Raw genomic sequence first — 23,109 nt, forward strand, 5'->3', positions numbered from 1 at the left:
GACCACAGCTGTCCGCTTTACCTTGGCTGGTGATCCAATTTGGGGGGTCCCCTACTTTTATTGTGTAATTATTAATATTTATAAAATAATTATAAAAAAGAGCCTGAGGGGACCTCCACATTGGATCCCCAACCACGGTAAAGCTGCCAGCTGTGGTTTTCAGGCTACAGCCGTCTGCTTTACCCTAGCTGGCTATCAAAAATGGGGGGACCCAACGTAATTTTTTTTTTTTAACTATTTTTTAAATAGAAAAAATTAATGGGCTTCCCTGTATTTTGATTGCCAACCAAGGTAACGGCAGGCAGATGGGGGTGGCAACCCATAGCTGTCTGCTTTATCTGCGCTGAGAATCAAAAATACCGCGGAGCGCTATGTCATTTTTTTAAAGATTTATTTTTACAGCACTGTGATGTCCAGCAATCAAAATACAGGGAAGCCCATTTTATTTTTAGTTATTTAAATAAATAATTAAAAAAAATATATGTTAGCTCCCACTGCATTTTTTGTATTGCTAGCTAAGGGTAATCCAAGCAGCTACTGGCTGCTAACCCCCACTGCTTGGTGTTACCTTCACTGGCAATGGAAAATCCAGGGAAGCATTTTTTTTTTTTTGCCAAAAAGCTACAAAAAAAGGACGTGAGCTTCGCCATATTTTTGTATGCTAGCCAGGTATAGCAGGCAGGTGCTGGAAGAGTTGGATACAGCGCCAGAAGATGGCGCTTCTATGAAAATGCCATTTTCTGAGGTGGCTGCAGACTGCAATTCGCAGCAGTGGGGCCCAGAAAGCTCAGGCCAACCGGTGGTGCGGATTCCAATCCCAGCTGCCTAGTTGTACCTGGCTGGACACAAAAATGGGGCAAAGCCTACGTCATTTGTTTTCTAATTATTTCATGAAATTCATGAAATAATAAAAAAAGGGCTTCCCTTTATTTTTGGTTCCCAGCCGGGTACAAATAGGCAACTGGGGGTTGGGGGCAGCCGTACCTGCCTGCTGTACCTGGCTAGCATACAAAAATATGGCGAAGCCACATAATTTTTTCAGGGGGCAAAAAACTTCTGCATACAGTCCTGGATGGAGTATGCTGAGCCTTGTAGTTCTGCAGCTGCTGTCTGTCTGTATGGAGAAGAGCAGACAGCAGCTGCAGAACTACAAGGCTCAGCATACTCCATCCAGGACTGTATGCAGAAGTTTTTTGCCCACCAAAAAAATGACGTGGGCTTCGCCATATTTTTGTATGCTAGCCAGGTACAGCTGGCAGCCACGGGCTGCCTCCAACCCCCAGTTGCCTATTTGTACCCGGCTGGGAACCAAAAATATAGGGAAGCCCGTTTTTTTTAATTATTTCACTTATTTCATGAAATAATTAAAAAACAAATGACGTGGGCTTCGCCCTATTTTTGTGTCCAGCCGGGTACAACTAGGCAGCTGGGGATTGGAATCCGCAGCACAGGTTAGCCCGAGGTTTGTGGGCGCCTCTGCTGCGGATTTCAGTCCGCAGCCGTCCCAGAAAATGGCGCTCTCATAGAAGCGCCATCATCTGGCGCTGTATCCAACTCTTCCAACAGCCCTGGAGCCGGGTGGCTTGTTGGGTAATCATGAGTTAATACTGGCTTTGTTTTACCAGCCAGTATTAAGCCAGAGATTCTTAATGTCAGGCACGTTTGACCCGGCCATTAAGAATCTCCAATAAAGGGTTAAAAAAAGACACCACACAGAGAAAAAATACTTTAATAGAAATAAATACACAGACACATTAGAGACTCCATCTTTATTACCCCTGTCAGCCCTCCACGATCCTGCTCTTCTGTCTTCTTTCTTTCTAGTGTAGTAGTAGTAGTGACGATTGTAGTGAGGGGCATCACTTGGGGCTGGGGAACCTCCATCCTAACTACAATGCTCACTACAATCGGGAAGCAGCGTGCAGCCTTCACTCCGTGAGTGATCACTGCTGGCTGCTAGCGGTAACGCTGACAGACGCGTTACCATAGCAACGGTGCTCCCGGAGCCGCGGTTAGCGGTGACGTCACCGCTAACTGCGTTGCTATGGCAACGGTGATCTCCGTTAATGACCGGCTGTGTCAGCCGGTCCCTAACAGAACGGGGAGTCGACCGTGTGCTAGAGCATGTCGCCGGTACACGGCGATACACATATGTGCACCGTGTACCGGAGAGATGCACTCGCAGGTCCTACATGACGTGTCATAGTCATGTGACCAGTCTGTAGCCAATGAGATAATAGCCACGTGACTGGTCACATGGCTATTTTGACGTCACGATAGGTCCTGCTTCTCTGCTGGCAGTGCAGGTCACCGGGAGGATTCAGCGATCATCGGATGGAATAGCGGCAGGAGACAGAGTGCAGAAGGGATCGCGAGGACCGGTAAGTGTTATGGCAATGTTTATTAACTGTTTGTGTACATTTATAATGCATTTTTATGTGTTTGTGATTGCCTCCCATTCTAGCCTATACGTTCGAGTTCGGTTCGTCGAACGTTCGACGAACCGAACTCGAACGGGACCCCCGTTCGGCGAACCGGCCTCGAGCCGAACCGGGACCGGTTCGCTCATCTCTACTGCTAAGACTGTGGGGACAGCTGTCACACCTGGTTTTCCACGCACAACTTCCACCAGTGAAACCGCAACAGGCAGTTTGCTTGGTAGGTCGTCAGTTGGTTTGGAAGGGGAAACAAGTGCGTGTGTACAGCTCTCTCAGACATCGATAGCATCAACGGTGGATGAAGGCAACATCATATCTACGCCTGCACTTTCCTCACAAACCTGCATTTTTTCAGGGACACCCTACTCACCACCGTCTACACACAGCAGCCAGATCTCTGTCCCTCAGATGTGGACAAATAAAAGGCCATTTCCTGCGACCCATGACAAAGCTAAAAGGTTGACTTTATCCCTCTGTAAGCTCTTGGCTACCGAAATGCTGCCTTTCCACCTGGTGGACACACAGGATTTTAGAGACCTTATGTCTGTCGCTGTGCCCCAGTACCAGATGCCCAGTCGCCACTACTTCTCTAAGAAAGGTGTGCCCGCGCTACACCAGCATGTCGCACACAACATCACCGCTTCCTTGAGAAACTCTGTGTGTGAACGGGTGCATTTCACCACCGATACTTGGACCAGTAAGCATGGACAGGGACATTACATGTCACTGACTGGGCACTGGCTAACTATGGTGATAGATGGTGAAGGGTCTGCTGCATAAGTCTTGCCGTCCCCTCGGCTTGTGTGTCAATCCTCTGCCTGTCCAAGTTCCGCCACTGCTTCTGCCTCCTCCACCTCGTCTGGGTCCTACACCTCCGCCCCAAAACTGCCTGGTCATGCCACGAGCGTTCTAATTGCGCAGAAGGAATCAAGCACCACTCATTACTATGCTGGCAGCAGAGCGCAATGGCATCAGGCGGTCTTTAGCTTGAAATGTCTTGGAAATAAGAGTCACACAGCGGCTGAGTTGTGGGCAGCTCTGGAGACTGAGTTTAATAAATGGTTGTCTCCACTCAACCTGCAGCCTGGTAAGGCCGTGTGTGACAATGCTGCAAACCTGGGTGCGACCCTTCGCCTGGGCAAGGTGACACATGTGCCTTGTATGGCTCACGTGTTGAACCTTGTTGTCCAGCAACTTTTAACACACTATCCCAGCCTAGATGACCTTCTGAACAGGGCACAAAAACTGTCTGCTCACTTCCGCCGTTCAACCACCACTGCTGAGCGACTTGCATCGCTCCAGATGTCTTTCGGCTTGCCGGTTCATTGCCTGAAATGCAATGTGGCGACACGCTGGAATTCGACTCTCCACATGTTACAGCGACTGTGGCAGCACCGTCGAGCCCTGGTGCAATACGTCATGACGTATAGCCTGGGCCCACGAGATGCAGAGGTGGGGAAGATCACCCTGATGGAGTGGTCTCAGATCAAGGACCTATGCACCCTTCTGCACAGTTTCGACATGGTGACGAATATGTTCAGCGCTGACAATGCCATTATCAGCATGACAATTCCAGTCATTTACATGCTGGAGCACACGCTAAACACTATTCGGAGTCAGGGGGTGGGACAACAGGAAGGGGAGGAACTACAGGAGGATTCATATGCGCAAGAGACAACAACATCACCAAGGTCCAGACGTTCATCATCACCAACGCGGCAGGCATGGGACCATGGGGGACAGGGATCAACAAGGGTGCATGGTAGCAGGCGAAATGTTGAGGAAGGTGCAGGAGAACATGAAGAAATGGAGGACGAACTGTCCATGGACATGAAAGACTCAGCGGATGAGGGAGACCTTGGTCAAATTTCAGTTGAAAGAGGTTGGGGGGAGATGTCAGAGGAAGAAAGAACGGTTAGCACCTCTATGCCACAAACACAGCGTGGACTTGGTCCGCATGGCTGCACAAGACACATGAGCGCCTTCTTGCTGCACTACCTCCAACATGACCCTCGTATTGTCAAAATTAGAAGTGATGATGACTACTGGCTTGCCACACTATTAGATCCCCGGTACAAGTCCAAATTTTGTGACATAATTCCAGCCATAGAAAGGGACGCACGTATGCAGGAGTATCAGCAAAAGCTGTTACTCGATCTTAGCTCGGCTTTTCCACCAAACAACCGTGGTGCAGGGAATCAATCTCCCAGTTGTAACTGGACAAACATGGGACGGTCTCGTCATCTTCAACAGTCTACCCGTACCAGCAGCACCGTATCTGGTGCTGGTAACAGCAATTTTATTGAATCATTTCATAATTTTTTTTAGACCATCCTTTGCAAGGCCACCAGAGACAACAAGTCTGACACATAGTCAACGGCTAGAGAGGATGATACAGGAGTATCTACAAATGAACATCGATGCCATGACTTTGAAAATGGAGCCTTGCTCATTTTGGGCTTCAAATCTTGAAAAATGGCCAGAGCTCTCCACTTACGCCTTGGAGATTTTGTCGTGTCCAGCTGCCAGCGTTGTCTCTGAATGTGTCTTCAGTGCTGCTGGGTGTGTGCTGACAGATAAGCGCACGCGTCTGTCCAGTGACAATGTGGACAGACTAACGTTCATCAAAATGAACAAGTCATGGATCCACAAGGAATTTACTACCCCTGTGTCATCGTGGGGAGAGTAAATGCTTGTGGATTTTGAATGTGCTTGATGCAAATCTACCTGTGAAGTGTACAACTGGGGCACAAGTGCTGCCACTGAAAGGGTGAGTGTGTGTGTGGCCCAATTTTTGGAAAAAATGGAGACTCCACTTGGAGTAACCCTTGCTTGCTGTGTTTTTAAAAAGGAGCCAAGATGAACAAGTCATGGTTCAGCAAACACTTTGCTACCTACCCCGGTGTCATCCTGGGGACGGTTAAGTATGGCGTATTTTTGAATGTGCTTGATGCAAATCTACCTGTGAAGTGTACAACAGGGGCACAAGTGCTGCCACTGAAGGGTTGTGTGTGTGTGTGGCCCAATTTTTGGAAAAAAAGCGAGACTCCAATTGGAGTAACCCTTGCTTACATTGTTTTTAAAAGTGATCCAAGTAGAACAGAGCTGGGATCAGGAAAGACTTAGCTACCTTCCCCGGTGTCATCCTGGGGACGGTTAAGTATGGCGTATTTTTTAATGTGCTTGATGCAAATCTACCTGTGAAGTGTACAACTGGGGCACAAGTGCTGCCACTGAAGGGGTGGGTGTGTGTGTGTGGCCCAATTTTTGGAAAAAAGGGAGACTCCGCTTGGAGTAACCCTTGCTTACATTGTTTTTAAAAATGATCCAAGATGAACAGAGCTGGGATCAGGAAAGACTTAGCTACCTACCCCGGTGTCATCCTGGGGATGGTTAAGTATGGCGTATTTTTGAATGTGCTTGATGCAAATCTACCTGTGAAGTGTACAAAAGGGGCACAAGTGCTGCCTCTGAAGGGGTAGGTGTGTGTGGCCCAATTTTTGGAAAAAAGGGAGACTCCGCTTGGAGTAACCCTTGCTTACATTGTTTTTAAAAATGATCCAAGATGAACAGAGCTGGGATCAGGAAAGACTTAGCTACCTACCCTGGTGTCATCCTGGGGACGGTTAAAGGAGTTATCCGACATACACTCCAAAAAAATTTGTAAGCTAATCTGTGCTGTATTGTCATATAAATCACCCCTACATTGTTATTTTCTGTTTTCTAACTTTTGTTTCTCTTGAATTCACACTTTATTCTCTGCAGCTACTTGTTTACATTTAGCTCCAACAAACATGACAATTTCCTGTATTCTTGGTTGCCAAACCTCAGGTCAGAGCTGTCACCGCCCAGCCTCAGTGTACAGGAACGCCCCCTTCCCGGCCTCAGTGTACAGGAACGCCCCCTGCCCGGCCTCAGTGTACAGGAACGCCCCCTGCCCTCCCTCTGCACATTCAATGGCTGTCAGTATTCTGCCCGGCACCTGACCTCTCAGCATGTGACAGAGCAGAGATCCAGCTTCTCTCATCTGTGACACAGCAATCACATCCCATCAACAATGGTAACAGAAAGAGTTGTTACATGTTCCTCACCCCTTATAGATAAATGAATACTGTGTAAGGCAGACTATATATAGCACCCAATGTGAGTCTATAGTAGATATATACGCCATGTATGTATGGTACATGTGTGTGTGTGTGCGTGGTTTGTGTCATATAGTTATGTGTATACATATACATTATATATATATATATATATATATATATATATATATATATATACACACACATAGATTCTCCAGGCTTATCCCTCTATGTGTCACTATATGAATTGACACATTGGGCTCAGAATGTGGAGTGTGCAGCTTGCATACGAGTGGTCACATGACCATTCATTCTGACTGTCGACAACTGTGTCTGCTGCATGTGATGTGAGGATTCACATATCTACACTGTGTAGCAGCAAGCAAGATATAGTGCGATAATAATAATAATCATCATCATCTACAATAAAATATAGTTACTGCAGATTTTTGTGAAAAATCTCGACCACTATTTTTTCCTTGGGCTACATGGTATTTTGGTCATGCTGTCATACATCACAGCATGCCTATGTCACTACTAGCATGATGCAGGTCTGTGAGGTGGCTTTCATTTCCGCACTGGTAATAGCCACCCGTCCCTCACAGCATCACTCTTTCAATGGCATCAACATTGTGGATGCACATACAGTTGAAAACAAGAAGGAATCATAAGCTCCCTGCTCCATCTTTCACCCTGTTTATGTGAGCTCTGAGAGTCAGCACTGTGTGCATGATGTCCCTATATCGCACCCTCTGTACTGCACTCTCTGTTTCCGTCTGTCTCGTTCACCGTCTGTCTCGTTCACCGTCTGTCTCGTTCACCGTCTGTCTCGTTCACCGTCTGTCTCGTTCACCGTCTGTCTCGTTCACCGTCTGTCTCGTTCACCGTCTGTCTCGTTCACCGTCTGTCTCTGTCTGTCTCTCTCTATCCATCTCCCCACTGACATCTTATTACCTCTTATACTAACACTGTCCTTTGTTACTATAGTAACCAATCACAGCTGAGATTAATAAACTGTAGTTCCAGGCTCCATTCACTTTAATGGAGTCATGTTTTTTGGAGAGTGACTGTAAAGCGCAGGGTTCAATTTTCATGTGAAACCGTAGTCTACGACGTTCCCTGGGTTACATGGGTCATCTGTGCAAAAAAACGTTATTGTAAATGAGAGCGGATTCCTTTAGCGGACATACACACACACACGGTGGATGCAGCGGTGGCCGCGGGTAACCTCAGTGACAGCTCAGCTGATCGCGATACTCACCTCATTTGCTGTGTGGAGCTGACAGGAGCGGCGGCTGAGTAGCGCGATCAGCTGAGCTGTCACTGAGGTTACCCGCGGCCACCGCTGGATCCAGGTAACCTCAGTGACAGCTCAGCCGATCGCGCGGCTGTCTTCATTAGCTGCGTGGAGGTGACCGTAGCGGCGGTGTATTATGCAGCTCCTGTCACCTGCATGCAGCAGAGCTGGATGCGACGCTGGAGGAACGTGGATTACGCCGGACAAGGAGGGCTTTGTTGTGGGTAATAAATTGGTAATGAGGGAATTTGTTAGTGTTTTTTATTTCTAATAAAGGATTTTTCGGGTGTGTGTGTTTTTTAACTGTAATTTACAGATTAATCATGGAAGGTATCTCGGTCAGACGCCTGACATGATTAATCTAGGACTTATTGGCAGCTATGGGCTGCCAATAACTCCTTATTACCCCGATTTGCCAATGCAACAGGGCAAATCGGGAATAGCCGGGTACAGTCCCAGAACTGTCGCATCTAATGTATGCGGCAATTCTGAGCGGCGCTGGCTGATATTGTTAGGCTGGGGGGCTCCCCATAACGTGGGGCTACCCATCCTGAGAATACCAGCCTTCAGCCTTATGGCTTTATCTGGCTGGTATTAAAATAGGGGGGACCTCACGCCGGATTTTTTAATTATTTATTTATTTTACTGCACAGTATAGACACGCCCACCGGCTGCTGTGATTGGGTGCAGTGTGACACCTGTCACTCAGCGTGGGGGCGTGTCTCACTGCAACCAATCATAGGCGCCTGTGGGCGGGGAAAAGCTGGGAATACGAGATTGTTTAATGAGCGGCCGGCTTTTTCAAAAAAGGAAAAGCCGCTGGAGCAGTGTGAATGCCGTGCAGAGCCGGGGATCGGGGATAGTTGAGTATGAGAGAGGGGGGGAAACTTCAGTCACTCGGGGGATTAGCGGTCACCGGTGAATCCTTCACAGGTGACCGCTAATCATGACGCTACACAGACAGAGCCGCGTGGTCGCTGTAAAGTCCCCTTTACACACTGAGACTTTGCTGCACAGCGGGAAACAAAAGGAACAAAGAATGGTCCTGAACGATTTCTAGCGATCACAACTTCACAGCAGAGGCCAGGTCGCTGATGTGTTTCACACACTGCAATGTCGCTGGGGAGGTCGCTGTAACGTCACAAAACCGGTGACGTTACAGCGATGTCGTTTGCGATGTTCCAGTGTGTAAAGCCACCTTTAGTGCCTTTCATGTGGCACTAAGGGGTGCTTAGCCTTGTATTTAGCCAATAAATAAAGAATTAATAAAAAAAAAAAACGACGTGAGGTCCCCCTTATCTTTTGTAGCCAGCTAGGGTAAAGCAGACGGCTGCAGCCTGCAGACCACAGCTGGCAGCTTCTCCTTGGCTGGTAATCCAAAACAGAGGGCACCCCACGCTGTTATTTAAAATTAAATAAATAATTAAAAACAAAAACCGTGGGGTCCCCCCAAAATTGGATCACCAGCCAAGGTAAAGCGGACAGCTGTGGTCTGTTATTCTCAGACTAGGGAGGTCCACCGTTATTGGACACTCCCCAACCTAAAAATAGCAGGCTACAGCTGCCCCAGAAGTGGCGCATCCATTGGACGTGCCAATCCTGGCGCTTTGCCCCAGCTCATCCCGCGCCCTGGTGCGTTGGCAAACGGGGTAATATATGGGGTTGATGCCAGATGTGTAATGTCACCTGGCATCAAGCCCTGGGGTTGGTGAGGTCAGGCGTCTATCAGATACCCGACATCACCAACCCAGTCAGTAAGAAATAAAAAATAGACAACCAAAAAATTTTTATTTGAAAAAACACTCCCCACATTCCCTCTTTCAACAATTTATTGACAAGAACAATCAAATCCGGGTCCGGCGTAATCCAATAACGGTGTCGCACGGCGATCCATACCATAGTCAATGAGACTCCCAGTCAATGAAGAACAAAATGTTCCCCATTGGCTGGGAGAGCCGTGCAGTGACCTGAGCTAACATCAATAGGTCAGCCCAGGTCACTGCAGGGGATGCCGAGCGCTGCCGTCAGGAGGTTAGAGGAATTCATTACCTGCAGTAACGATCTCATGCTCTCCTGACGTCAGCGCTGTCACTGACTTCTATGCCCGCTGCGTTCTATGCAGTATCGCGAGAGCCCGTGATGTCACTGCTAGTGACAGTCTCGGGCCGCCCGCGAGACTGGCAGAGAAGGCAGTGACCGCAGTGACGTCAGGAGGCAGGAGATCGTTACTGCAGGTAATTATGTCATCTAATCTAACCTGTAGCTACATGTGCAGAGAGCAGGGAGCCGCGCACACTGGGCGCTGGCTCCCTGCTCTCCTAGCTACAGTACACATCGGGTTAATTAACCCGATGTGTACTGCAGCTACATGTGCACAGAGCAGGAGCCGGCGCTGGCAGCGAGAGCGGCGGAGGCTGGTAACTAAGGTAAATATCGGGTAACCACCTTGGTTACCCGATGTTTACCTTGGTTACAGCTTTCCGCAGCTGCCTGATGCCGGCTCCTGCTAGCTTCATTTCGTCGCTCTCTCGCTGTCACACACAGTGATCTGTGCGTCACAGCGGGAGAGCGTCAGTGTCCCGCTCCCTGCCAGCCCCGCGGCGTGAGAAGCTGCAGATACTGCGGGCAGACACTGACATTGCAGTGCGGGCAGCTGCGGGGCTGGCAGGGAGCGGGACACAGACTGCACGGGCAGTGAAGCAGCGCTCGTCATCCCCGCGGATGCACGCAATGCAGGCTGAGAATGAGAGGCAGCTTATACTGCAGAGGGGGGCAAACACTGACAGGGGGGGGGCGGGGGGGTGAAATGGGGGGGGGAACAGTTCCCAGGGCGTCAGGCAGTAAACATAATAAAGCGCTGGGGACACAGCGCTGGCAGTGTATCGGACAACAAGTGTTCCTTGCCTTATTGAACTGGACACTGACTCGGCTGCAATTCAGGGCGCACGTAGCTGGGCACAGGAGGCGGAGGAGGGAGACTACGGAGTGTGTGGGAGGTTGTGGGCAGAGTACGGGGTGCGGGGGGAATGTGTGGGAGGGGGCAGGGAACGGGGGCGTTTACTCCAAACACTGTACAGCCCAGCAGGGAGGTGACATGCTGTTCCAGATTTGCATGTCAACATGGCTCTGCCCATGTAGACGTGCAAAGGCCGGAAGCAGCAAAATCGCGGCAGGAGGGGTCACATGACCGCTCTGAGCCGGGGGAGAGGGGCTGACAGCGGGGCAGGTAAGTGGTCTCTATCTACTTACCTGCCCCAATGTAGCCCAATAGTGTAATAATGAAAAAAAGTCAAAAGAAGCCGGATAACCCCTTTAAGTATGGCGTATTTTTGAATGTGCTTGATGCAAATCTACCTGTGAAGTGTACAACTGGGGCAAAAGTGCTGCCACTGAAGAGGTGGGTGTGTGTGTGGCCCAATTTTTGGAAAAAAGGGAGACTCTGCTTGGAGTAACCCTTGCTTACATTGTTTTTAAAAATGATCCAAGATGAACAGAGCTGAGATCAGGAAAGACTTAGCTACCTACCCCGGGGTCATCTTGGGGACGGTTAAGTATGGCGTATTTTTTAATGTGCTTGATGCAAATCTACCTGTGAAGTGTACAACTGGGGCACAAGTGCTGCCACTGAAGGGGTGGGTGTGTGTGTGTGGCCCAATTTTTGGAAAAAAGGGAGACTCCGCTTGGACTAACCCTTGCTGTGTTTTTTAAAAGGAGCCAAGATGAACAAGTCATGGTTTAGCAAAGACTTTGCTACCTACCTCGGTGTCATCCTGGGGACGGTTAAGTATGGCGTATTTTTGAATGTGCTTGATGCAAATCTTCCTGTGAAGTGTACAACTGGGGCACAAGTGCTGCCACTGAAGGGGTGGGTGTGTGTGTGGCCCAATTTTTGGAAAAAAAGGGAGACTCAGCTTGTAGTAACCCTTGCTAACATTGTTTTTAAAAATGATCCAAGATGAACAGAGCTGGGATCAGGAAAGACTTAGCTACCTACCCCGGTGTCATCCTGGGGATGGTTAAGTATGGCGTATTTTTGAATGTGCTTGATGCAAATCTACCTGTGAAGTGTACAAAAGGGGCACAAGTGCTGCCAGTGAAGGGGTAGGTGTGTGTGGCCCAATTTTTGGAAAAAAGGGAGACTCCGCTTGGAGTAACCCTTGCTTACATTGTTTTTAAAAATGATCCAAGATGAACAGAGCTGGGATCAGGAAATACTTAGCTACCTATCCCGGGGTCATCCTGGGGACGGTTAAGTATGGCGTATTTTTGAATGTGCTTGATGCAAATCTACCTGTGAAGTGTACAACTGGGCACAAGTGCTGCCACTGAAGGGGTGGGTGTGTGTGTGGCCCAATTTTTGGAAAAAAGGGAGACTCCGCTTGGAGTAACCCTTGCTTACATTGTTTTTAAAAATGATCCAAGATGAACAGAGCTGGGATCAGGAAAGACTTAGCTACCTACCCTTGGTCATCCTGGGGACGGTTAAGTATGGCATATTTTTGAATGTGCTTGATGCAAATCAACCTGTGAAGTGTACAACTGGGCACAAGTGCTGCCACTGAAGGGGTGTGTGTGTGGCCCAATTTTTGGAAAAAAGGGAGACTCCGCTTGGAGTAACCCTTGCTTACATTGTTTTTAAAAATGATCCAAGATGAACAGAGCTGGGATCAGGAAAGACTTAGCTACCTACCCTGGTGTCATCCTGGGGACGGTTAAGTATGGCGTATTTTTGAATGTGCTTGATGCAAATCTACCTGTGAAGTGTACAACTGGGGCAAAAGTGCTGCCACTGAAGAGGTGGGTGTGTGTGTGGCCCAATTTTTGGAAAAAAGGGAGACTCTGCTTGGAGTAACCCTTGCTTACATTGTTTTTAAAAATGATCTAAGATGAACAGAGCTGAGATCAGGAAAGACTTAGCTACCTACCCCGGGGTCATCTTGGGGACGGTTAAGTATGGCGTATTTTTTAATGTGCTTGATGCAAATCTACCTGTGAAGTGTACAACTGGGCACAAGTGCTGCCACTGAAGGGGTGGGTGTGTGTGTGGCCCAATTTTTGGAAAAAAGGGAGACTCCGCTTGGAGTAACCCTTGCTTACATTGTTTTTAAAAATGATCCAAGATGAACAGAGCTGGGATCAGGAAAGACTTAGCTACCTACCCCGGTGTCATCCTGGGGACAGTTAAGTATGGCGTATTTTTGAATGTGCTTGATGCAAATCTACCTGTGAAGTGTACAACTGGGGCACAAGTGCTGCCACTGAAGGGGTGGGTGTGTGTGTGTGGCCCAATTTTTGGAAAAAAGGGAGACTCCGCTTGGACTAACCCTTGCTGTGTTTTTTAAAAGGAGCCAAGATGAACAAGTCATGGTTTAGCAAAGACTTTGCTACCTACCTCGGTGTCATCCTGGGGACGGTTAAGTATGGCGTATTTTTGAATGTGCTTGATGCAAATCTTCCTGTGAAGTGTACAACTGGGGCACAAGTGCTGCCACTGAAGGGGTGGGTGTGTGTGTGGCCCAATTTTTGGAAAAAAAGGGAGACTCAGCTTGGAGTAACCCTTGCTAACATTGTTTTTAAAAATGATCCAAGATGAACAGAGCTGGGATCAGGAAAGACTTAGCTACCTACCCCGGTGTCATCCTGGGGATGGTTAAGTATGGCGGATTTTTGAATGTGCTTGATGCAAATCTACCTGTGAAGTGTACAAAAGGGGCACAAGTGCTGCCAGTGAAGGGGTAGGTGTGTGTGGCCCAATTTTTGGAAAAAAGGGAGACTCCGCTTGGAGTAACCCTTGCTTACATTGTTTTTAAAAATGATCCAAGATGAACAGAGCTGGGATCAGGAAATACTTAGCTACCTATCCCGGGGTCATCCTGGGGACGGTTAAGTATGGCGTATTTTTGAATGTGCTTGATGCAAATCTACCTGTGAAGTGTACAACTGGGCACAAGTGCTGCCACTGAAGGGGTGGGTGTGTGTGGCCCAATTTTTGGAAAAAAGGGAGACTCCGCTTGGAGTAACCCTTGCTTACATTGTTTTTAAAAATGATCCAAGATGAACAGAGCTGGGATCAGGAAAGACTTAGCTACCTACCCTGGTGTAATCCTGGGGACGGTTAAGTATGGCGTATTTTTTAATGTGCTTGATGCAAATCTACCTGTGAAGTGTACAACAGGGGCACAAGTGCTGCCACTGAAGGGGTGGGTGTGTGTAGCCCAATTTTTGGAAAAAAGGGAGAATCCGCTTGGAGTAACCCTTGCTTACATTGTTTTTAAAAATGATCCAAGATGAACAGAGCTGGGATCAGGAAAGACTTAGCTACCTATCCCGGGGTCATCCTGGGGACGGTTAAGTATGGCGTATTTTTGAATGTGCTTGATGCAAATCTACCTCTGAAGTGTACAACTGGGCACAAGTGCTGCCACTGAAGGGGTGGGTGTGTGTGGCCCAATTTTTGGAAAAAAGGGAGACTCCGCTTGGAGTAACCCTTGCTTACATTGTTTTTAAAAATGATCCAAGATGAACAGAGCTGGGATCAGGAAAGACTTAGCTACCTACCCCGGTGTCATCCTGGGGACAGTTAAGTATGGCGTATTTTTGAATGTGCTTGATGCAAATCTACCTGTGAAGTGTACAACTGGGGCACAAGTGCTGCCACTGAAGGGGTGGGTGTGTGTGTGGCCCAATTTTTGGAAAAAATGGAGACTCCGCTTGGAGTAACCTTGCGGTGTTTTACATGATTTTAGAAGGGCATGCCATGCCTTATATCTGTGTCTCATCCTCTTTTCCTTGTAACGCTGTTTTGTTTTCACATGAGAATTTGTTCTTGTCACTTTCCTATGTGTTTGTGTTGTGTTGTGAGTTGTTTGTCATCTTTTGGACACCTTTGAGGGTGTTTTCTAGGTGTTTTTATGTGTTTGTGATTGCCTCCCATTGTTTCCTATGCGGTTCGAGTGGTTCGCTGAACCGGTTCGCCGAACCGAACTCGAACGAGACCTCCGTTCAGCAAACCAAACTCGAGCCGAACCACGGCCAGTTCGCTCATCTCTAGTGATGAGGACTGGATTTGGTGACATAGTTGGTCTGGTCAGGTGAACATAAGAATTTTAACATTTTGATGGCACTTTACAGCTCATAAAACTGTCAGCCACTGGCTTCTATTTTGTTGAATCCATGCTGCATCAAATTACAATAAATCTACATTACAAGAAATGCAGATGTTTGTAAAATATGAATAGAATTCAGTTACACTCAAATTCATTTGCTCATCTCTAACTACAACACATTATTAAGTCCTCCAAAATCTTGACACAATGAGAAAATCCATTAGATCTGAAGAATACCTATTTATTTCCAAGTTAGTAAAAGAGACACTCATACAGTTAGGTCCAGAAATATTTGGACAGTGACACAATTTTCGCGAGTTGGGCTCTGCATGCCACCACATTGGATTTGAAATGAAACCTCTACAACAGAATTCAAGTGCAGATTGTAACGTTTAATTTGAAGATTTGAACAAAAATATCTGATAGAAATTGTAGGAATTGTACACATTTCTTTACAAACACTCCACATTTTAGGAGGTCAAAAGTATTTGGACAAATAAACCAATTTTGTTGCGAATCCTTTGGAGGCAATCACTGCCTTAAGTCTGGAACCCATGGACATCACCAAACGCTGGGTTTCCTCCTTCTTAATGCTTTGCCAGGCCTTTACAGCCGCAGCCTTCAGGTCTTGCTTGTTTGTGGGTCTTTCCGTCTTAAGTCTGGATTTGAGCAAGTGAAATGCATGCTCAATTGGGTTAAGATCTGGTGATTGACTTGGCCATTGCAGAATGTTCCACTTTTTTGCACTCATGAACTCCTGGGTAGCTTTGGCTGTATGCTTGGGGTCATTGTCCATCTGTACTATGAAGTGCTATCCGATCAACTTTGCGGCATTTGGCTGAATCTGGGCTGAAAGTATATCCCGGTACACTTCAGAATTCATTCGGCAACTCTTGTCTGCTGTTATGTCATCAATAAACACAAGTGACCCAGTGCCATTGAAAGCCATGCATGCCCATGCCATCACGTTGCCTCCACCATGTTTTACAGAGGATGTGGTGTGCCTTGGATCATGTGCCGTTCCCTTTCTTCTCCAAACTTTTTTCTTCCCATCATTCTGGTACAGGTTGATCTTTGTCTCATCTGTCCATAGAATACTTTTCCAGAACTGAGCTGGCTTCATGAGGTGTTTTTCAGCAAATTTAACTCTGGCCTGTCTATTTTTGGAATTGATGAATGGTTTGCATCTAGATGTGAACTCTTTGTATTTACTTTCATGGAATCTTCTCTTTACTGTTGACTTAGAGACAGATACACCTACTTCACTGAGAGTGTTCTGGACTTCAGTTGATGTTGTGAACGGGTTCTTCTTCACCAAAGAAAGTATGCGGCGATCATCCACCACTGTTGTCATCCGTGGACGCCCAGGCCTTTTTGAGTTCCCAAGCTCACCAGTCAATTCCTTTTTTCTCAGAATGTACCCGACTGTTGATTTTGCTACTCCAAGTATGTCTGCTATCTCTCTGATGGATTTTTTCTTTTTTTTCAGCCTCAGGATGTTCTGCTTCACCTCAATTGAGAGTTCCTTAGACCGCATGTTGTCTGGTGACAGCAACAGCTTCCAAATGCAAAACCACACACCTGTAATCAACCCCAGACCTTTTAACTACTTCATTGATTACAGGTTAACGAGGGAGACGCCTTCAGAGTTAATTGCAGCCCTTAGAGTCCCTTGTCCAATTACTTTTGGTCCCTTTAAAAAGAGGAGGCTATGCATTACAGAGCTATGATTCCTAAACCCTTTCTCCGATTTGGATGTGAAAACTCTCATATTGCAGCTGGGAGTGTGCACTTTCAGCCCATATTATATATATAATTGTATTTCTGAACATGTTTTTGTAAACAGCTAAAATAACAAAACTTGTGTCACTGTCCAAATATTTCTGGACCTAACTGTATCTCTTTCCCAAGCTTCTACATAGTGATGCTATGACAAAATAGACATTATTTATTATGAAAAAGGTGACAAATTTTGGTAAAAAATGTTAAAAGCATTAAAACGCCATGATCAATCCGGAAGGTGTTATTTGAACGTACAAAATAGAAAATTCTCCATTAATGTTTGCAGAGCATATTGGTTATGCAGTAATGCATGACCACAAGGTTTGAGAAGATATTTCAATCACAAAATGCCAAAGATGAGTTATACATCCAAGCGTATATATATATATATATATATATATATATATATATAAAGAATTATGAAAAATACCCTTAGTCAGTCAGTTAGTGTTCCCAGCTGGAATTGGTGGGGGACCCTCTATTTAGTAGTTCTATCTTTGGACATTGTGGTGCACGTCTCCCCTGATGAGCCGACAGCGGTGAAACGCGTAGTGAGGCACCGGAACCAATGTGTAGCAGTCACAATTTAGGGACAGCTGTGGACTGCCCTTGTAAGGGCGGGAGTTTTTGGGTCGAGGGTGTGTTCCTACCATATGAGGCCCTGCTCCTAACTAGAGATGAGCCACCCTCTAGAGGCTCCAGTTCGGTTCGGTTCATCGAACGGAGGCCGCGTTCGAGTTCGGTTCGGCGAGCCGTTCGACGAACCTCTCGAACCCCATTGAAAACAATGGGAGGCAATCACAAACACATAAAAACACCTAGAAAACACCTTCAACGGTGTCCAAAAGGTGACAAACAACTCCCAAGACACCACAAACACATGGTAAAGTGACAAGGACATATACTCATGCAAAAAAAACAAAACAGCTGGATGAGGAAAAAGAGGACAAGACACAGATATATGAGTATATGCAAGTGAAGATCGATGCCATTACTGTGCAACTTGAGCCTTGCTCATTCTAGGCTTCCAATCTGGATAAATTGCCTGAGCTCACCACTTACGCCTTGGGGATTTTGTCGTGTCCCGCAGCCAGCGTTCTCTCGGAACGTGTTCTCAGTGCTGCTGGTTGTGTGCTGACAGATAAGCGCACGCGTCTGTCCACTGACAATGTGGACAGACTAATGTTCATCAAGATGAGGAAGTCATGGATCACAGAGGACTTTTCTACCCCTGTGTCATCCAGGGGAGGGGAAAGGCAGGTGTATTTTTGAGAGTGCTTCATGGAAAGCATCTTTGTAAGATTGCAACTGGGGGACAACTGATGCCAGTCAAGTGGTGTGTGTGTGTGGCCCAATTTTTGGAAACGAGGGAGACTGTGGTTGGAATCCCCTCGCTTTTGAAAAAAGAACCAAGATGAACAAGTCATGGATCACAGAGGACTTTTCTTCCCCTGTGTCATCCAGGGGAGGGGAAAGGCAGGTGTATTTTTGAGAGTGCTTCATGCAAAGCATCTTTGTAAGATTGCAACTGGGGGACAACTGATGCCAGTCAAGTGATGTGTGTGTGTTGCCCAATTTTTGGAAACGAGGGAGACTGTGGTTGGAGTCTCCTCGCTTTTGAAAAATGAACCAAGATGAACAAGTCATGGATCACAGAGGACTTTTCTTCCCCTGTGCCATCCAGGGGAGGTGAAAGACAGGTGTATTTCTGAGAGTGCTTCATGCAAAGCATCTTTGTAAGATTGCAACTGGGGTACAACTGATGCCAGTCTAGTGGTGTGTGTGTGGCACAATTTTTGTTAAAGAGGGAGACTGTGGTTGGAGTCCCCTCGCTTTTTAAAAAAGAACCAAGATGAACAAGTGATGGATCACAGAGGACTTTTCTTCCCCTGTGTCATCTAGGGGAGGCGAAAGGCAGGTGTATTTTTGAGAGTGCTTCATGCAAAGCAACTTTGTAAGATTGCAACTGGGGGACAAGTGGTGTGTGTGGTCCAATTTTTGGAAACGAGGGAGACTGTGGTTGGAGTCCCCTTGCTGTGTTTTACATGCTTTTAGAAGGGCATGACATGGCTTTCAGGTTGACTTTCAGCATTTGCAAAATGTTGTATACCGAAATGCTGCCTTTCCAACCTTTTTAACCGAGGATTTTCGAGATCTTATGCCCATTGCAGTGCCCCAAGAGCCGATGCCCAGTCGCCACTCTTTCTCCAACAAAGGCGTGCACACGCTACACCAGCATGTCTGACAAAACATCACCTCTTATTTGAGAAACTCTGTGTGTGACAGGGGGCATTTCACCATAGATACTTGGCTCAGTAAGCATGGACAAAGGCGTTACATGTCGCTGACTGGGCAATAAGTTACTATGGGGAGAGATGGAGAAGGGTCTGCTGTAGAAGTCTTGCCGTCCCCACGAGTTGTGTGTCAATCCTTCCTCTGTATGTAGAAGTTCCTACACTGCTTCTGCCTCCTCAATCTCGTCTGGGTCCTCCACCTCCGCCCAAATGCTGTGTGGTCAGGCCAACCGCATTGTAACTGCGCACAAGGAATCCCACACACCTCCTTACTATGGTGGCAGCAGAGCTCAACGGCATCAGGCGGTCGACTCTTTACTTTGAATTGTCTTTGAAATGTGAGTCACACCGCTGAGGAGTTGTGGACGGTAAGCTCTGGAGAGTGAGACTGAGTTTCATCAATGGTTGTCTCCACTCAAACAGCAGCCAGGGAAGGCCGGGTGTGACAATGATGCAAACCTGGGTGCGGCCCTTAGCCGTGACAATGTGACACACGTGCCTTGTATGGCTCACGTGTTGAACCTGGTTGTCCAGCAATTTTTAAACCACTATCCCGGCCTAGATGGCCTTCTGCAGAGGGCATAGTGTAACGCCTGCCTGGATCCACACACTCAGACGGGCTGTAAAGGATAGGCTAGAGGGAAGCCACTCACCAAGCAGGACCCCCAGAACCCAGAAACCCTTTAACCCCTATACAGGGATTTGGAATTACACAGGGCCCAAGGTGATCAATACCTGTGGAAGGCTGCAGTCCGAGAGAGTAGTAGTCAGGCAGGGTCAAACCATGAATTGAGGAACAGGAACAGAATGGGACGGCCAGGACTTAATCAGAAAACAAGCAGAGGTCAAATGCGGATCGGGCAACGAGGTACATAAACAGCAGGCAGGAGACGTAGTCAGGAAACAAGCACACAAAATCACAAAACAGAATTGGGCGGAACAGGAACTAGAAGTTCAGAGATATGTCTGGCAGTGGTGAGCAGACAGGATGGGCCTAAAAAAGGGTGTGGTGTCTTCCCATTGGTTGTAGCTGAATGATGGTACTTCAGCTCTGAGACACCCACCACCTACAGTCAGACAGTGGTTCTGCATATCTCAAGGTAACGCAGCCCAGTGGGTGAGCAGAACCTGCGTCCACTGGCGCCGCTGGCATCGACTCCTCTCCCATCATCAGCACTATGCACAAAATGAACACGGTGTCACCTGGGGACCGTAGTACAAATTGATGGAGCGGACTCCGGTGGTGACTTAACAGCCGTGTGCGACAATGATGCAAACCTGGCTGCGGCCCTTCGTCAGGGCAATGTGACACACATGCCTTGTATGGCTCACGTGTTGAACCTGGTTCTCCAGCAATTTTTAAATCACCATCCCGGCCTACATGGCCTTCTGCAGCGGGCATGCTCGCTATGTACTCACTTCCACCATTCACACCCAGCAGCTCAACAACTTGCATCGCTTCAGAAGTCTTTCGGTCTGGCGGATCACCGCCTGAGATGCGATGTGCCAAAACGCAGGAATTTGAATCTGCACACGTTGCAGCGTCTGTGGCAGTACCACCGAGCCCTGCTGCAATACGTTATGACGTATAGCCTGGGCTAACTAGATCCAGAGGTGGTGCAGATCACGCTGCAGGAGTGGTGTCAGATCAAGGTATGATAAATCCCAAGCACTCAATCAAACGCAAAGGTAATGCAAAAAGTGATTTTTATTAATAGATTATTAGCAAAAAGAAAAATGCCAGTACCAATAGAGCAAAGCCAAGCCAACGTTTCGGCCTGTGTTAGGCCTTTGTCAAGGTCTTGCCTATAAGAGATAATAAAGATTATTTACACACCAAAAAGTGATAAATTGTAACAAAATTTACATATTTACAGAGAATGTTTATACACATACGTTGTGAGAGGACGGTGGGTATAGACGAATTAGACGTCAGAGGGCCGTACCACAGGTAGGGCGTTTTACTTTTCAAGAATAGTTCGCTAAATGAAAAGAGGAATACATAAGCACCACAGGCATAGTATAAAACAAGCCATATTGTAAACACAAGCGTACGCTGGAGTGATTGTAGACCAAAAGAGGGTATACCGGTAGGCAATGAGTAATACTAGTACAAAGGCACAATATATTTGCAAGCTCTGACCATCATGTAATGGATTGGTGTCACATGGACAAAATCTTGGCAAATTGTAAGAAATAGTAAAAAAGAAATAAGTATTGGTATGGTAATGTATATTTAAAGGGCAAAACCAGGAGGAGGTATCCAAATAGACAATGATAAGACTAATATAGGGGTATTACAGCACAGGTTCTGACCAACAGGTGATTAGCATAAAGAGGTATTTAGGTAGCTGAATGTAGGTTTGTGTCATTATCTAGCGCAATAGCATACAAGCATATTAAGAATTGCATACAGTTATATTGAGAATTATAACATACCTATAGTCAGGGAGACACGAGAGGCTAGTAGAGGAGTAGAGAGGGTGCCTGTGGAAGAAGCAGGGTAAGACAGTAATAAGTGACTGTGTCTGAAGAAACCTGATAAATGGATGAAGATAAGGAGAAGAGCATATAACATGATGTAGGTTACCTGTGGAGCACGTGGTCTTTTTTCCCTTAAAGCACCTCCCCTATACAAGCAGTAGAGCCCAGCTTTACCCCTATTGGTGTCAGATCAAGGACCTATGCACCCTTCTTCACAGTTTACAAATGTCGAAGATGTTTAGCACTGGCGATGCCATTATCAGCATGACAATTCCGGTCATCTACATGCTGGAGCACACTCTAAACATTATTCTGAGTCAGATGGTGGGACAAGAGGAAGGGGAGGAAGTACAGGAGGATTCATATGCGGAAGGGATAACAAGATCCTAAAGGTCCAGACGGTCAGCAGCACCAAGGCGGCAGGCATGGGACGGTGCAGGAGAGGGATTAACAAGGGCGCATAGTATCAGCAAAACTGTTGAGGAAGATGCAGGAGCCCATGAAGAAATGGAGGACGAACTGGCGATGGGCATGGAAGACTCAGCAGATGAGGGAGAGCTTGCTCACATTTCGATTGTGCAAGGTTGGGGGGAGAGGGCAGAGGAAGGAGGCATGATTCTCACCTCTCCGCCACCAACACAGCAAGGACTTGGTCCTCCTGGATGCGCAAGACACATGAGCGCCTTCATGCTGCACTACCTACAACATGACCCTCGGATTGTTCGAATTCGAAGTAATGCTGACTACTGGGTTGACACACTGTTAGATCCCCAGTACAAGACAAAATTTGGCAAAATAAGTCCTGCCATAGAAAGGGACGCACGTATGCAGGAGTATCAGCAGAAGGTGGTACGCAATCTTAGATCTGCTTTTCCACTAAACACCAGTGGTGCACAGAGTGAATCTCAACGCTTTGTCAGGGCTAGGAGGAAATGGTCTTTTACTTTTCCACATCCGAGGGACCGAGGGCTGGCTGCTGTGCTGGGACGGCGTTGAGTAGGGTGTCCCTGCAGAGTTGCAAATATTTGGTCATATACAAAATGAGTTGAAAAAGGACAGATGCTGGTGCAAAGGGGAACAGGTGTGTTGGAAAGGGGAAAAAAGTTTGTGTCCGTGGGTTTGGTGGTTAAGCAACAGTAACATTTGCTGAAGAAACACCATCTGTTACGGGGGGACTGGCAGATTTGGATAAGGTGGTATATACTATGTTGGCGCTATATAAAAAAATAAAAAAGAAAATAAAGAGAAAGGTATTTATCCCAATCGCCAGTCGGTGTCCACCGTGCTCCCAGATGAAAAAGGAGATGTTGGCAACTCGAAGGTTAGGCGGAGGATACAGAGCTGGGTGACTCTGAAACTAATAGTATCCTGAACCGAGTTAGACGACACTCGGATCTGGAGACTGGGATCCCTGTTAGCGTCACAGGGTCCACACACACACAGCCCAGGAACTGCCTGTTAACAACACAGGGGCCATTGGGTATGCTGTCTGTGTGCGTAGGGGCCACACCTGTGGATAGCAGGCGCATCAGCAGCAGCAGCCCAGTTAATGCCACTGGGCTGCACTAGCAGGACTGGTAGGACAGGAGCAGGTCTTAACCGTTCTGCGTTACCAACTGTGGTGGC

Source organism: Anomaloglossus baeobatrachus, chromosome 2 (genome assembly GCF_048569485.1).
Source record: "Anomaloglossus baeobatrachus isolate aAnoBae1 chromosome 2, aAnoBae1.hap1, whole genome shotgun sequence".
NCBI classification, from domain to species: domain Eukaryota; kingdom Metazoa; phylum Chordata; class Amphibia; order Anura; family Aromobatidae; genus Anomaloglossus; species Anomaloglossus baeobatrachus.